This window comes from Xyrauchen texanus, chromosome 13 (genome assembly GCF_025860055.1).
Source record: "Xyrauchen texanus isolate HMW12.3.18 chromosome 13, RBS_HiC_50CHRs, whole genome shotgun sequence".
Classification (NCBI taxonomy): Eukaryota; Metazoa; Chordata; class Actinopteri; order Cypriniformes; family Catostomidae; genus Xyrauchen; species Xyrauchen texanus.
In genome coordinates this window covers 39,901,084-39,914,852 of record NC_068288.1, presented here as the reverse complement: position 1 = coordinate 39,914,852, position 13,769 = coordinate 39,901,084, and the positions used below count along the sequence as shown (strand labels likewise).

Below are 13,769 nucleotides of genomic sequence, written 5' to 3'. Positions count from 1 at the left end.
ACTGTTGACACAAGGCAGGTTGGGTCCATGAATTCATGCTGTTGGCACCAAATTCTGACCCTACCATCTGAGTGCCTATGCAGAAATCGAGATTCATCAGACCAGGCTACATTTTTGTAGTCTTCAACTGTCCAGTTTTGGTGAGCCTGTGCCCACTGCAGCCTCAGCTTTCTGTTCTTTGTCTGACAGAATTGGAACTGCTGTTCTAACTGCATGGTATTCTGCTGTTGTAGCCCATTCACCTCAAGGTTTGACATGCTGTACATTCTGATATGCTATAATGCTCACTACAATTTTACAGAGGGGTTATCTGAGTTACAGCCATTCTGTCCACTCAAACCAGTCTGGCCATTCTCTGTTGACCACTCTCATCAACAATGTGTTTAGTTCCCAGAACCGGCACCATTCTGAGTAAACTCTAGAAACTGTTGGGCATGAAAATCCCAGGAGATCAGCAGTTACAGAAACACTCAAACCAGCCCATCTGGCACCACAAATAATTGAAATTGTACTGCTGCCACACGATTGGCTAATTAGATAATCTCATGAATGTGTAAGTGTAGAGGTGTTCCTAATAATGTTCTCAGTGAGTGTAGAGAGCAATCAATCAATGCAATACAGGTATGAAATGTATCTAGTTTCCTATCCAACAATTTATTTTAAGAATGGAAACGTACGTGACCAAATTTGGTTACTCACTGAATATTTGATGGTTGTATGTCAAAAACCTAAACTATTCCCTAGAGATGTCTTGTTTCAAACCCTGATGTTTTCTTTCTTTCATGGTACACAAAAGTTTTTGTGTAAGGGGTTAGACTTTATGGCTAAGTTTAAGTTGAGGGTTCAACTTATAAAAAATCAAAATAACATGGGAGTAAAACTTTTACAAGCCAACTACTATTAGTATGATTTCTCATGAGACCAGGTTGGTCATTGTGAACAAAAGTTGAAAACATTTGAGCTTTTGCTGCAACACAATCGTACACAAGTGTAAACCACGCATCGAAGCTCCAGGTGGGGGGCACTAAGGGGACAATCACATGTGATGTACCTGGAGGTGAGGCATCGTGGCGGGGGGGAGCAGGCGACTTCACGTCGGGTAGCGTTGCTTCGTCCTGAGGTGATTGTGCTGAGGCAAAGCTCTAAGCACTTACCTTGCTCCGAATACCTGGCCTGGGGTGGGTTGGCGAATGAGGAGGAGGTTCTGTAGAGATGACCTCTAGACTCATCACCACCTGCCGGCCTGAGGTGCGAGTGTGGTGCAGTTGGGCTCTCTGTCTGTTTCTTTACCACCGAGAACTGCTGGGCGAAGTCCACAACGGTGTCGCAGAATAGGCCGATCTGGGAGATGGGGAGTTGAGAAAGCGAGCCTTGTGGAAGTCCCGCATCTCGACCAGATTCAGCCACAGGTGGCATTCCTGGACCACAAGGCTGGCCATCGCCTGTCCGAGTGCGTGTGCTGTGAACTTCGTGGCCTGGAGGGTGAGGTCGGTCACCGAGCGCAGTTCCTGCAGCACATCAGGATCAGGACTACCCAGGTGCAAATCTTTTTATGCCTTGGCCAGGTGGATTTGCAGGAGGTCCATGGCATGCAGGGTGGAGGGGCCTGTCTAGCGGCGCTGTAGGCCTTGGTCGCCAGAGACAACATCAACCTACAGGCCTTGGAGGGAAGTGACAGTCAATCCCACCAGATGGTGTCGTTTTGCGGGCACAGGTGCACCGCAACTGCCTTATCCACCTGTGGAATCGCACCCGTTAAACTCCTGAAATCACCTCCAGCGCCAGCCGCGCCGGCCCTATACCCGTGGGTAGAACATGGGGGGGCGGCTAGAGTGGCTTTCCCCCAGAAGAAGGAAAGCCACGACCATAACGTTGTGATCGCTGCCCAGAGACGTGAGGCAGCCCCCATGGCCATCAGAAGCGGAGAGGCAACGACCGCATCCAGGAATAACACAAAGACAGAAGGGCATCTTGAGAAAGATGTGTCTTTAAAAATACGTTCAACGTCAATGTGTACTCTTTTAGAGAAATATATACTCTTTTAGAGGGCTGTCGAAGCGCCCAGGGGCGTAGTCTGCACTGGCGTGCAAAAGAAGAGAAAAGCCGCTGAAAATGTGCCATATCTCCAACAACGTATGCTCTTATAGAGGTGAGTGGAACAGCAGTGGGTTTACTCAGCTCACTGAAACACAACCACTCGGCTCCGTAGAAAAAATCTGTCTGAACAGACACGCTTCCCTCCTTTTATACCCGTATGTCCGGGGAAGGGGCATGCAAATTCTGTTTGTCATTTCTCATTGGCCTTTTCTCAAAGATAAGTGGTAACCCAGGCTCTCAAGAGAGACCCTTAGTGTTACTACATCGACACAACTTCCAGTGAGTGACAGAAGGGGAAATTTTTTTTAAGAAGTTGGACAATTTTGAAGTTTTTACCACTTTTGTTACTTTCCACAAGCTGTTACTATTTAAAGTATTGGCATGACTAATTGCGCAAAATATTTTTTCTTGTTTCAACATTGTCCTCTATGCATTCAAAAGTTATTTTACTATGTTGAGCAAGTCCATATTAAGTGCTTTAAATTTAATCTTTACAAAGAAAAAATTTCTGTAACCAGTGGTTTCCTAGCCATAAGATTGACTTTTTTATTTTATAGATCTCTACCAGAACATGCAAGTGACCAACTCGAAAGGTGAGCTGTGATTTAGTCATTTTCTTTAAAATACTGACATAATGTTCTGAAAAACAGGGTAATTTGGGATTTTTATTGTGATTTCAGGTATCCATCCCACCCGGATATTGAGTCATTGTCTGCTCTGATAACAATATATGCCTGCCTAAAAGCTATCAGAAAATTTGAGTTTTAAGTACATTTATCTCTCGTTTTTCATATCTATTTTTGATATTTAATTTATACACTGGATCGCTTGGCAGTCGAGTGTGAAGCAGCTGGGATGAGGTTTAGCACCTCTAAATCTGAGGCCATGGTTCTCAGCAGGAAACCGATGGAGTGCGTACTCCAGGTAGGGAATGAGGTTTTGCCCCAAGTGAAGGAGTTCAAGTACCTCGGGGTCTTGTTCACGAGTGAGGGGACAATGGAGCGGGAGGTTGGCCGGAGAGTCGGGGCAGCAGGGGCGGTATTGCACTCGCTCTATCGCACCGTTGATCACGTAAAAGAGAGCTGAGCCGAAGGCAAAGCTCTCGATCTACCGGTCAATTTTTGTTCCTACCCTCACCTATGGTCATGAAGGTTGGGTCATGACCGAAAAGAACTAGGTCGCGAGTACAAGCGGCCGAAATGGGCTTCCTCAGAAGGGTGGCGGGCTTCTCCCTTAGAGATAGGGTGAGGAGCTCAGTCATCCGTGAGGAGCTCGGAGTAGAGCCGCTGCTCCTTTGCGTTGAAAGGAGTCAGTTGAGGTGGTTTGGGCATCTGGTAAGGATGCCCCTGGCCGCCTCCCTAGGGAGGTGTTTCAGGCACGTCCAGCTGGGAGGAGGCCTCGGGAAGACCCAGGACTAGGTGGAGAGATTACATCTCCACACTGGCCTGGGAACGCCTCGGGGTCGCCCAGTCAGAGCTGGTTAATGTGGCTCGGGATAGGGAAGTTTGGGGCCCCCTGCTGGAGCAGCTGTCCCCGCGACCCGACTTCGGATAAGCGGTTGAAGATGGATGGATGGATGGATGGATGGACACTGTAATTAATCATTTTATCCCCCTCCCCAGTACGATGATAGCCACTACAGACTGATCACTTGCCCCTACCTGGCCACCCCTTTGAAAAAGTTCTGGCTCCGCCCCTGATTGTCCACATATACTGAAACACTGACTCTGAACCCAATTGTGTATTTCTACTCAGACAGACGCTGTTATACCCACAACCTCATAACCTGAAGAGAGGGGCTGCCAAAATACACAGACATTTTGTGTTTCCATGGGATGTTGTTCTTCTTTGAAGGATTAGTTGTCAGTATGAAAGAAAAATCCCATTTATTGACTTTTTCACATTATGTATTTGTTGATGTATTTATTAATGTGAATGATATATGCATTTTGAATTATTTAATCACAATAATTTATTAATGTATTCACCTAATGATTGCTGTAAAAGCATTGTTATTATTTTCAAAAATTCTTCATTTAAATAGAAATTAAACTTCAAAATTAGGATGACTCAGAATGTGACACACCAGGTTTGATGTCAGTAATGTGAAACATCATTGGTTCTCACTCATCTTGATTGTACAATACCTGGAAATGAAAGCAAGCCTGCATGAGTTTGGAGAGGTCCTTCACAAAAAATATAGGTAGAGTTCTGGAAAACTAGCCACAAGTTTACCGCAAGTTTACTCATTATTTTCACAAACAAATGAGCTTGTTCTTCACCACAAATGTTTGCCAGAAGTTTGCAGCTCTTCACTGGTAGTGGTGAACCTGCAGCAAACCTTTGGTAACAATGGACAATTTGCCGCAAGTTTGTCGCAAATCTCATTTGCATGTGAAAATAATCAGTAGCGAATCTGTGACAAATTTACTGCACTCAGAACACTCAGTGTCATATGGACTACTTTTATGCAACCTAGTTTCATAGAATGAACGTTACTACATTTTTATAGTACATGACCACTGGTGGCCAAAAGTTTGGAATAATGTACAGATTTTGCAGTTTTGGAAAGAAATTGGTACTTTAATTCACCAAAGTGGCATTCAATGGATCACAAGTATAGTCAGGACATTACTGATGTAAAAAAAACAGCACCATCACTGTTTGAAAAAAGTAATTTTTAATCAAATCTATACAGGCCCCATTTCCAGCAGCCATCACTCCAACACCTTATCCTTGAGTAATCATGCCATATTGGTAATTTGGTACTAGAAAATCACTTGCCATTATATCAAACAGTTGAAAGTTATATGTAGCTTAACATTGTGTTTGTGTTTGTGTTTGTTTTTGAGTTGCCCCATGCAATAGACTGACATGTTTAAGTGTACACTACAGTCTTCAAAGACAAAGGACAATGGCCCTAACAAGGACAGAAAGAGATGTGGAAGGCCAGATCTAAACAAGAGGATAAGTACATCAGAGTCTCTAGTTTGAGAAATAGATGCCTCACATGTCCTCAGCTGACAGCTTCATTGAATTCTACCTGCTCAGTTTCATGTACAACAGTAAAGAGAAGACTCAGGGGTGCAGGCCTTATGGGAAGAACTGCAAAGAAAAAGCCACTTTTGAAACAGAAAAACAAAAATAATAGGTTAGAGTGGGCAAAGAAACACAGACATTTATGCACAATTTCATATGATTTTGTATTTAATAATAAATATGGTCTGAGCATTTTCTTACACGTTTCATGAGAATCACCCACATTTATTGGTTTCTTTATACTGTGGAACACAAAAGGAGATATTTTGACACTGCTATTTTTCATACAAGAAAAGTGTGTTATTTATACCAGCAAGCTCCAAAAAGGCTAAAAAGCACCATAAAATAATAATAATTTAATTTGAACCTGTGCAGATTGAACCTTGCCATGTGTTGACCAAGTAGCTGGGCGGTTCTGAGATTAAGCAAGTAGTTTTCAGCTGGTCATGTGATCCCAACATGGCTGCCCCAAAGAGGGGACCCTGTCCATGAAGAATAATAAAGCTTTTATTAGGTTACTGAAAAGACTAGTGTCGACTAGTATGCAAGTGTAGGAGGATTTTTTTGTTATTTTTAAAATATTTTTTGATAAATAAATTACTAATTGCACCTTTATCAAGGTTAACAAGCGTCACGTGATAACATCTAAATTAATTGGTTTTATTCAAGTCAAAAATATGATTTAATCATGGCTAAATCAACCTTTACTTCATTACTTCACAACGAAAATAATTTTAAAGGTTAGCCCAAGAAATATCACCATAGGTAACAAATGCATGTGTCCACTTTTTTTTTTTTTTTAGGTATGTATTCTGCCGAGCTACTACAGACGTAGACAAATAATCATCTATTATAGTCTTCACCAGAAAGGAAAACATGTTTGTTTACAGGGACATAGTGGTCACGTGACTCGCGCGTTCTGTAGCCTCGCTGGATTCTTTGAAAGAGGAGACGCGTTCTTTCCCCACCAGCATCTTCTAAGGAGACAGCGCTCAGTCAGATTTTTCCTCCATTTCCATTCTAATTCACTAACGTTCCTTTTTCGCACAAACCTTCACTATTGCGCTATTGTTTTTTTTTTAAATCACTATTTCGCTCAAGAGCCTCGTTATACAGTAGCTGGAGACGAGAAGACTACACCTGTCCCAGCGCATCATCAGACATTAGATTGTACACAACTGCTGGTAAGCCATAACACTTTATGATGTCTTTATTTTCAGCAAGAAATTGCAAGCTGCATTCCTTATCTTACATGCCATGTTGAAGCAGTTGAGTATTTATTATATATTTTAGGAGAGTGCATAATGAATGAACTGCTCATAGTTTATATGATCATCCCGTCCATGTAAACTAATAACATGATGCTCTTCATAACTACTTTGAAGCTTCTCCAAACAACTGTTTTTATTTTAGTTCATTATTTAGGCTTACCCAAAGACACTCGATTAGTTGGTTATTTTTGTTGGCAAGCATCATTATTGTTTCAGTTGTGCGAAGCGCTCAGATATGCGCATAATATTTCTGTACATAACTTAACCGGGTATATTATTACAATTGACCAATTGTTTAGTTGTGGACAGAAATTAGAGGAATTTTGACAGAAGTGGTGCTTAGAAGAAGACTTATCTATATTTGCTGTTTCGAGTTTTTCTTTGAATTTCATTACTGCAAAATCCGAGTCAATCCCAGTGTGTTTTTCATCCCCACTGCTTTATTATAAGGGATAATCGTAATTCTACGGTGTTTTGACCCCAGAGTGTTAAATGATACTTGGAATTTATAATTACAATTTTTAAATAAAATTATATATGTATATACATATATATAACTACATACAGAAAAATTAAGCACATAGGGCCATTAAGATTTTCTTTTACATTGTGACATTATTTGCATGACAGTTTACCCCCTAATTCTCATCACTGCACTGCAAAAATAGATGGTCATATGATTTCTTCATTAACACAATGAAATATATATCTATATATCTATATATACTTATAGTAAACCATACAGGATTTATACATCATAGTACTCCCTTGGTACTGTCTTTTATTTTTAAGGATTGTAATTTATTGTAGAACAGCATTTTTTTTTTTTTTGTAATACGGTAAAAAATTACAGTGTTACGGTAATGAGAAACATAATTGAAATCAATGAGAATAGTAAAAGTTAAATGTCTGGTCGCATTACGAATTGGGGGGTGAAATGTGCTTGAAGGGCTAGTTCACCCCAAAATGATGCCATCATGTACACATGCCATCACAGATGTGTTTGACTTTCTTCTGCTGAACACAAATAAAGACTTTTAGAAGAATATCTCAGCTCTTTAGGTCCTTACAATTCTAGTGAATGGTGGCCAGAACTTTGAAGCTCCAAAAAGGACATAAAGGAAGCATATAAGTAATTCTAATGACTCCAGTTATTAATTCCATGTATTCTGAAGCAAAATGATAGGTGTGTGTGAGAAACAGATCAATATTGAACTATTTAGTTTTTACAACAAATTCTCCTCCCTGTCCAGTAGGTGGCGATATGCACAAATAATGCATTTCACCAAAAACAAAAGAAGAATGTGAAAGTGAAAGTGGACATTTATAGTAAAAATGACTAAATATTGATCTGTTTATCACTTACATCAAGTCTGAAAACATGGATTTAATCACCGGAGTAGTATGGATTACTTTTATGGTGCCTTTATGTGCTTTTTGGAGCTTCATAATTCTGGGCACCATTCTAATGCATTGTATGAACCTACAAAGCTGAGATATTCTTCTAAAATTGTAGTTGTGTTTGGCAGAAGAATGAAAGCCATACACATCTAAGATGGCATGAGTGTGAGTAAATGATGAGAGAATTTTAATTTTGTTACTTTTAAGTGTCCTGAAAGTAATGTAACAATGCATGAAATTTTAATGGTCCTAAACATAGTCTTCATTTTTTTTTATACAAAATGTAATATTTTTTGGGGTTCAATATGATGAGGGCATTTTCTTGCTCAGGTTTCATGAGAATCACCCACCTTTATCATTTTCTTTGTACTGTCGCTACACAAAAGGAGATAAAGTATTTTTCACAATGTTCACGCTGATCTTTTTCATTCAACAAAAGTGTAAGTTATTAATACCAGCAAGCTCCAAAAAGGCTAAAAAGCACCATAAAAGAACCATTATTTAATTTGAACATGTGCACATTGAAACTTGGCACCTGAGGGTGTCAAATACAATTCGTGATGAGTTTGAATGTTTCAAATTGGTCACAAACACTTATGAGATTTGAGAGCTACAGTATGGCTAATGTTGTTCCAAATCTGATGTTGTTCATCTAAATCCATATAACTTTCTTTCTTCTATGGAACACAAAAAAATGTTAGGCAGAATTTAGCAGTCACTATCCGCTTCCATTGTATGAAAAAAAATGCAATGAAAATGAATGGTGATGATGACTGAGATTAACATTCTGCTTAACCTTTAGAATTAGAATTTTGTGTTCTAAGGAAGAGAAAAAAGACATACAGGATTGGAACTCACATGGACGATAAGTAAATAACAGAATTTTCATTTTTAGGTGTGCCATAACTTTACTTGATCCTTTAGCGAGGGGCAAAAACAGTGTCAAATACATTTGTGCACACCTTCCACCCCGTTATCGCCTGTGTACCACCCTCTCTTCTGCCATTTTAGCCTCTCTTATCTAGTTCCCCCCATTCCTCCCACCTACTCTATTTATTTCTCTCTTTCTCACACCTCTTGCATCTCCCTCTTATCATAATCATAATCAGAATGACCTTTATTGCCAAAGTGTTCTCATGTACACAAGGAATGTTTTTTTTTTTTTTTTTTGGTGATAGGAGAAACGTGTGCATGCAGAACATTACAATGAGACAGAAAATAAAACAAGGTAGGAGTATAAATAGACATACAAATATAACATATAACAGGATGGTGTATGTACATGTGCAAGTGGTAACATGTACTCACTCTGGAGACTTACAGATCTTGGCGGGTGGGCAGAGGGGCACCAATAATCCTCTCAGCAGTCCTGAATTTCCATTGTAGTTTCCTTCTGTCTGATTTGGTGGCTGAACTAGTTATAGGTGTACACAGGACAGTGACTGCCGAGTAGACGTGTGTCAGCAGCTCCTGTGGCAGGTTGAACTTCTTCAACTGGCGAAGGAAGTACAAACTCTGCTGAGCCTTCTTCACAATGGCGTCTATGTGGATGCCCCACTTCAGGTCCTGAGAGATGGTAGAGGAGAGGAACCTGATTACTCCACTGCTGCCACAGTGCTGTTCAGCACGGTGAGGTTCCCTATCATCTCCATCTCAAGGGTGTTGTGACCGCACCAGACAGCCAACCTGCTGATCAACCTCTCATCTGTATGCAGACTCGTCACCATCGCGGATGAGGTTGATGACCTTGATGTCATCTGCAAACTTCAGGAGCTTGACAGTGAGGTCTTTTGCAATGCAGTTATTTGTGTACAGGGAGAAGAGCAGTCGAGAGAGAACGCATCCCTGAGGAGCACCAGTACTAATAGTGAGGGTCTCACTAGCTGCTGCCTATCTGTCAGAAAACTGGTGATCCATCAACAGATTGGGGTGTGCATGGTCAGTTTGGTTGAGAGAAGATCAGGCATGATGTTATAGAAGGCTGAACTGAAGTACACAAAAAGGATCCTTGCATAAGTCCCAGGTATGTCGAGGTGTTGCAGGATATAATGCAGTTCCATATTGACAGCATCATCCACAGGCCTGTTTGCTAGGTAAGCAAACTGAAGGGGGTCCAGTGATGTTCTTCAGGTAGGCCCAATCCAGTCTATCAAACGATGTAATAAACACAGACGTGAGTTCGACAGGTCTGTAGTCATTAAGTCCTGTGATTTTGGGTTTTTTGGGGACCGGAATGATGCTAGAGCATTTGAAGCAGCAGGGAACTTCACACTGCTCCAGTGACCTATTGAAGATCTGTGTGAAGATTGGGTCCAGTTGGTCAGTGCAGACTTTCAGACAGGCATGCCTGAAGCTTTCCTAGACTTTTGTTTCTAAAAGACCCAGTACACGTCCTCCTAACAGATCATACTGTAAGTGCAGATTGAGTAGCAGGAGGGAGAAGGAGGGGGGTTCAAGTAGTTTGGTGTGTGTGTGAAGGGAAGATCAGAGCGGGGAGGGGTGTGAGACTGGGCTTTTCAAACCTGCAGTAAAATACATTCAGAGGAGCTTCTTTTAGCCACTCTGATTTCCTTAGTAAGTGTGTTCCTGGCCTGGTTGTACAATGTTTTATCCCCACTTCTCAGCTCATCCAGGTCTGTGGCTGCAGCCTTAAAAACACTCCAATCAGTACAATCAAAGTAGGCTTGTAGTTCCAGCTCTGCTTCATTGGTCCAACTCTTTACAGACCTTACAACAGGCTTTGCTGATTTTAGTTTCTGCTTGTAGTTCAGGAGAAGATGAACCAGACATTGAACTGAAATACTCCTAAAGCTGCACGTGGGAAAGAGCAATATGCATCCTTTACAGTGGTGTAGCAGTGGTCCAGTATAGTTTTTTCTCAGGTGGGCATGTGATGTGTTGTTTGTATTTTGGCAGTTCACAGGTGAGGTTAGCTTTATTAAAATGTCCCAGAATAATGATAAGATATTCTGGGTGTTGTTGTTTTGTGTCTGTGATGTGACCAGCCAGCTGTTGTAACACTGCGTACATGCATGCTTGTGGAGGAATATAAACACTCATCAGAATGAACGAGGAAAACTCCCACGGTGAGTAGAAAGCTTCCAGTTCATGAAGAGCACCTCTAAATTAGCACAGCACATCTTCTTCAATGCTGCTACATCTGTACACCAACTTTTGCTGATGCAATAGCACGTTTCACTGCCTCTAGTTTTCCCTAATGACTCCACGATGCGATCCGCTCTGAACAGCTGAAAGCCCAACAGATGTAACGCTCTGTCCAGGATGGCTTCGCTCAGCCAGGTTTTGCCAGATAAATACTCGGCAGTGGAGTCCTAAAACTGCATTGACGAAGCTTCACAAGCGTGTCGGCTCGCTTGCCTCCTGTGCGTCTTTTGGATCGCTTGTAGAGCACCGCTTCGCCTCCAACTAAGATGTTTAATAAAACGTCAGAATAATCAAACACAGGTAAAAAATTATCAGGTTTGATCAGCCGAATATTCAGCAGTTCATCCCTGGTGAAACTGATCAGGGAAGAGTGACAAAAAAAAAAGACAAACAAACAAAAGTAACAAAAACTCTAGAGAGCTCCACACCGAAACAGTCATCTGTGGCAACATTTTAAGATTTATTTACTGCCCTCCATTTCTTTATTGTTGACACTCTTTCTTCCTCTCTGCCTCACTATTCCTCTCTCTCTCTCTCTCTATGTATTTTCTCTCACTTTCTTGAACACCCTTCACCCCCCCACTACCCCGTCCCTGCCTGTGGCTAACATTAATCTGTGGTCTGTCTGTTTAAAGAGATGGAAAGCTGTTAAGATGCCACTGAGGGCAAAGGGTTCCTGCAGCTATTTGCTGATTGTTGGCTTTTTCTCCGATCTCACAAGTCTAATGTCCCTGCAGTGTTTTGCACTGTACAAAAAGAACACTATTAGATTAGTCAGAGCGAGTGGAGGAGTATTGACCATGCAATCTAGCTCCTGGTCAAGACTAAAAGTCCAGTGCCAGTGTAGGTTTTAGGTGCAGTTATAGAGGCATATAAAAGTATTAAAGGGGAGAGATGGACACGCTGAAAGTGAACTTAGTAGAAGGAAGTGGTTGTGTGTTTATTTTTAAACAGGGAGGAGATGGAGGCTGAAAGGTTTCAGCAGTAAAATGGAAATTTGACTGCCCAAACAGCCTCTTGCAATGATTCAAGGCTACATTCCCACCGCTGTTGAATGTGGCTCAAGACCTGTTTTTTGGCAGACAGTGAAAACAGCCAAAATCACATTGAATATGACATTTTCAGTTCCATTTTCTTCTGGGCACTGGATATTTAGTTACTTCAACCTGGTGTAATAGAATCACACTACTATACCCAATTGGTTTTTACGAGCTGCCTCAGCAGGAGGCAGTGCACCTCAACAAACCTCACAACCTGTGCGGCAAAAGAATGAGAATTGTTTATTCATATGGTCCACGTTTTTGACAGCTGGACAAAGCACAACAGAATTCAGGGATCTCACTATTTTCAAAGTTTTATCTACTCTTAACCTGACACAGCATCCTAAAAACGTGGCATTTACTGAAAACAAGTGAAATCCTTCAAAAGCATCCATCTGACATGTATGTACATAAATCGACATTTAAAAATAAAGGGTGGGTGCACTGATGTGTGTCCAAAGACGAGATCCACGCAACCCGGAATTTAATAATGCCTCTTTTAACACCCTTTCTGTTCTTGATGGTCAGTTGTTGATCAAATGATAATCAACATCAATTGTAATTTTCATAATTTTCAGTTGTGTTTTCATGTCACATTTACTTTTTATGACACTATTGGTTAGTTATAAAGGTTTAGGGTAGAGAGGTCGGTTTTGTTCATTTAATGCCCAACAGAGCATTATCCTTAAAGACCTCATCTGTTTGGGTGTGAACAGTCAGGTCAAAATTAATGCGTTTTTTTATTTCAAGTCTAGGCCTAGTTTGAAATTTGTTACAAATGAACACTTGCATACATTATGTATGAAATGTTTTGCTTTGAACAGTGACGGTGAATATAAAAATAATTGATGCATATATTTTTCGTGTCAGTTTTGGAGTATCTGAAATGGGCTACATTTGAAAGGTTATGTGAACAAAATTACAAAAATATTTTTGCATATGATTTAAACTAAGCACTTGTAAATGAAGAGAGATTTAGCTGTTTCTGGAAGACTTTTTGCCCTGAAAAACATTTTGCACCTGGCTTTAAAAGAATGATCTTTTGCAATGTTGCACAAGCGCTGAGTTTGCATCATTACTTTCTCTGTTTCTCTCTGTGCACACATGTTCTGCCATGATTGATGACAACAAATTCAAGACAGACAATGGATAAACCATTCAAAAATGGCAGACAAATACATTAGAAATATAGTGAACAATTTTTTCCCTCACAGATTGCATAAAAAAAGTAAATAATATTTTGGTTGTTTTTTATCTCCCTATTTTTTGTTTGTTTATGTTTTGTATCTGTATAGTTTAGATGGATGGATGGATGGATGGATAAAAATCAATCAATCAATCGATTGATCATACAATCAGTATGTATTTTGATCCCTGTTATAAAATCCATGCTGGTGAAATTGATTGGAATCCCTCAATCTGCATATGTGTTTGTGTTTGTGTGTGTGTGTGTGAGTGAAAGAGAGAGATAGAGATATATATATATATATATATATATATATATATATATATTTCTTTTTTTTTTTTTTTTTTTTACACAGAAGTAAACAAAAACAAAAGCAATTTCCAAATCCCAGCCATGTTGATATTCAGTACAACAGGTCAGAAAATCTCATATTATTGCTTTATTATACATATCTGTGAAAATCAGATATAAAAAAATCAGATATAAAATATAAAATCAGTTATTTACACATGCAAACATGCACTCAAACATCTTGCAATAAAGTGAACTGAATCCAATATACAGTATGCT

The 13,769-nt window shown here is 40.3% G+C and overlaps 1 protein-coding gene across 1 annotated transcript in view; it reads left to right on the top strand.

Moving 5' to 3' along the window:
• The first annotated feature begins 6,121 nt into the window (after positions 1-6,121).
• Positions 6,122-13,769, top strand: part of LOC127654147 (rap1 GTPase-activating protein 1-like) — a 106,264-nt gene continuing 98,616 nt past the window's right edge. The window contains exon 1 of the mRNA XM_052141178.1: positions 6,122-6,320. The gene's annotated coding sequence lies outside the window, so the exon portion shown is untranslated. The remainder of the gene's footprint in view (positions 6,321-13,769) is intronic.